Here is a 3680-nt window from a genome sequence, read left to right on the forward strand (position 1 = left end):
CATTGGGAGGCAGTGAAAGGTATCATGAGATACTTAAAACATACAAAGAGTATGCGCATATGCTATATTAGTCAGGATTTGAGTGTCAGAGGATACACTGACTCAGATTATGCAGGAGTCTTGGATAAGAGGAGATCTACATCAGGCTATGTCTTTACATTGGTTGGAGGTGCCATATCATGGCGATCTCGATTACAAGATTGTGTTACGCAGTCTACTACAGAAGCTGAGTATGTTGCAGCAAATGAGGCATGCAAAGAAGCTATTTGGCTTGGTAGATTGGTTGCAGACTTGGGAATCAAAGTAGATATGCCAGAGTTATATTGTGATAGTCAAAGTGCTATACAATTGGCAAAGAATCCAGTGTTCCATTCGAAGACTAAGCATATTGATGTCAAATATCACTTCATTAGGGAAGTACTTGAAGACAAGCAGATACAACTACTGAAGATCCACACCAAGGACAATCCTGCTGATCTACTCACAAAGGGACTTCCAGGAGAGGGCTTTGTGCATTGTCGTGAGTTATTGGGCATTGGATAGATGGCAGCCATGTAAATCTTTGTACATTTATGTTCATAGATTTACAGTTACTTAAAGTGCCACATTGGACTTTAAGTGGGAGGTTGTTGGGATTAAAGCCCAAGTGGCCTCTTATGCGGATATGGCCGGCCGGCCGCCTAACTCACTTACCTCTAACTCTTTGTATATACTCACATATACTTTGTGAATACTAAGGTATTGGGAGATAACCCTTCTAAGAGTTCTCTACGTACTGTACTGTGTAAGCTCACTGTGTGTGTGTGTGAGAGAGTCGACCCACACTCCGCTCCGCGACTTCACTCCCTTGACTTGTTTGCATTAGTGCAGCATTCTTTTGCATTCTAATGGGGCACTCAGCTACTCGGTGTGGTCCACCACATTCGTAGCACTAAAGAGGTGGTCTCCTGGCAAAACTATTAATGTTTTGGCCTTTTGCTGCTAGCGCAGTAGCTTGATATACCGGTTTGATTTGTCCCCAATGGTCTTCCATATAGTACATGGGACACTCCTCAAGCATGTCGACTCCATAGGTGATACTAGGGTCTATGTCCCCTTCGCAATCTACATAAGTACTAGATGACTCGCAACCTATTTGGTTCATAGGTGTAACTCTTGGATGAGGGGGTTGCGGTCCTAGCACTGGAGGTGGCAACGGTGTGGTTTGGACCACATTTTGGGTTCTAGGGACCATGTGCTGTAATGGCAACTGTTGCTCCATGGGTGGGGTAGGCATCAATGCAGGAACTCGAGGTGAGTCTGCCCAAGCTATAGGCGGTCTATTTACAATGATGCGTTTAAGCATTAGGCAATCCTTCGCTTGATGCCCATACCTACCACACACGTTACAAGTCCCGTTAAACTTTACTCTGAAAGTAGGGCATTCACTCGTAGTATGTGGGCCCAAGCAAATTGAGCACCATTGTTGCTCCCTTCTTGGATACATATGAGTGTTTTGTGGAGCACGATTACCCCTAAGGCTTTCTTGGATGGCCTTGGTGAGATCTGCCAAAGTCATCTCAGATATCGTTTGCTCTTTCACGATTGGCTTTATCTTCATTGGCTAATGCCCTGATGCTTGCGAGCTACTTGACTTCGGCTCGGCAGACACTCTTTCTCCTGCAATCATTAAATTATCCTCCAATTGGATTGCATTCATGGTGACTGCTTCCCAAGTAGTGATACCTCTAATGACTAGGCCATTATAGATACTTTCATGTCGTAGTCCCCTAATGAATCTATCGAGCAATTGGTTGTTGTTGAATCACTCGTTTGGATTGCATCGAGAATTCAAATTCTTTAGGCGACTAATGAAGTCTCTCACGGATTCACCTTCTTCTCGTTGGGCTTTCTGGAGCTGAGAGGCTACACCCCAAAGTACTCCCTCTCGTATGTATTCTTTTAAGAACAGTCTCCTAAGAGTAGAGTAGATCGTTTTCTCTTCTACTCTTAAGGTTCTATACCAATCTCCAGCCTTTCCGCTTAGGGTCATTACACTTATGTAGCTCATTGTGCTCTTCCAAGGAATCGCACACATGTTCAAAGACTTCCATATGCTTTCTAGCATGTCCGTCTCCATTTAATTTCTGTGTGAGCTTAGCTACTTGAACTGCCTTGCTCCTAGGCTCTCTATCAGGTGCACTACGCATGTTTTCCGCAATAGAGCGACCAATAGTTTGAGAAAATGCTGCCAAATCTCCTATTTGAGCAGGTATAATGGGTGTATGTGCTCCTGGAACCACATGTGAGATGGGAGTTGGACTTGTACTTGGCATACGCGCGGCTCTTGGGTCCCAAATTTCGTATGGTGGTGTACCAGACGGTGGTCCAAAGTTTACAGGCGTGGCCCTAGGCATAGGGGGTGCTTGATATGGAATGTTATTATTAAATGGCATGGCTCCACTTGTGTAAGAGCTTGGATAATTCCATTGTGGATTGTAAGCTCTTGGAATAATCGGAGGTGTAGGAGCTACATGAGGCTGAGGTACGACAGGTGCACATGATTGATAGATACATGTAGCTATAGTTGGGGGCACTGTGCTATTAGGCATCGGCGCAGTCTTAAAAAATGAACTCCATGGTGTACTTCTTGTCATGCTCACCACTGGGATATGCATGGTAGCCGTAGTGTCATTAAGAGAAAGATGAGCTAGATCTGGGAAGGTAAAGCTGCCACTTGTGGGCTCAGATTGTACTGAGGCTCCTGGCGAAACAACATATGAAGGATCAATGGGGCTCACTGAGGGAGTTTCCATTTGTGACAGGGTTGGTTGGTTGGCCTTTCCCGTATCCAAGAATCTCATTAGGCCTGTTGAAGGCATGTTGATCCCTATGTTCTGTCTTTCTAACTCGACAATCCTATGGAGGACATCACAGACTTTCTGTTGTTGCTCATCTATGCTAGTAGCACCCGATGTGGATTGTAGAACATCTAACCAACCCACATGATAGGTGTGTCCTGTGTACCGATCAGTTAAAGCTTCTGCTTGTAGGTCATACTCCCAATTTTCGTTTAGGAATATCCCATCTAGGCCTGGCGTGCTAGAGGTTTCCCTTGAAGTGCAAGCATTATTGCTCCCCATAGCTTGCCCCTCCATGACTGCTACCTTGGGAGCACTTGGTTGCTCGGCTGGCATGATTGTTGTCATAGGAGCCTTTGCTTTCAGGGCTCGACTTTGTTCTAGCCTTCGTAGGTTCTCAATTTCCCTCTCCCTTGTTGCTTGCATATAGCATTCGATCTCTTGTACTTCGGCAAGACTCCTACCATCGGGTAGTAAAACCTCAGAGGGAGATAGTCCTAAAGGATCAGGAGGTGCAGTGGATGGAACATTCACATGCACACTCTCAAGAAGCATAGGGTCCATTTTAGGAATGAATGACAAATTTACTTCCCCACTCCCTTCATTTATTTCATTAACCGCATGTTCGGAGCGAGTAGCTCTACTAAGGGTCTCTTTTAAGCGGCTAAACATGCTGGACCCGGGCCGTGGGCCCATGGCATGCATGTCTTGACTTGAACTATCAGGGTTTGGTGTAGGATACCCCTCCATGACTTCGTAGTCAGAGGAAGAATCACTAGACGCGATATGAGGATCTTGGGTCGTGCTACCTTGAGTCCCGGCCGAAGGTCCAGAACCTAG

This window comes from Adiantum capillus-veneris, chromosome 14 (assembly GCF_014529385.1).
Source record: "Adiantum capillus-veneris isolate H3 chromosome 14, ASM1452938v2, whole genome shotgun sequence".
Taxonomy (NCBI): Eukaryota; Viridiplantae; Streptophyta; class Polypodiopsida; order Polypodiales; family Pteridaceae; genus Adiantum; species Adiantum capillus-veneris.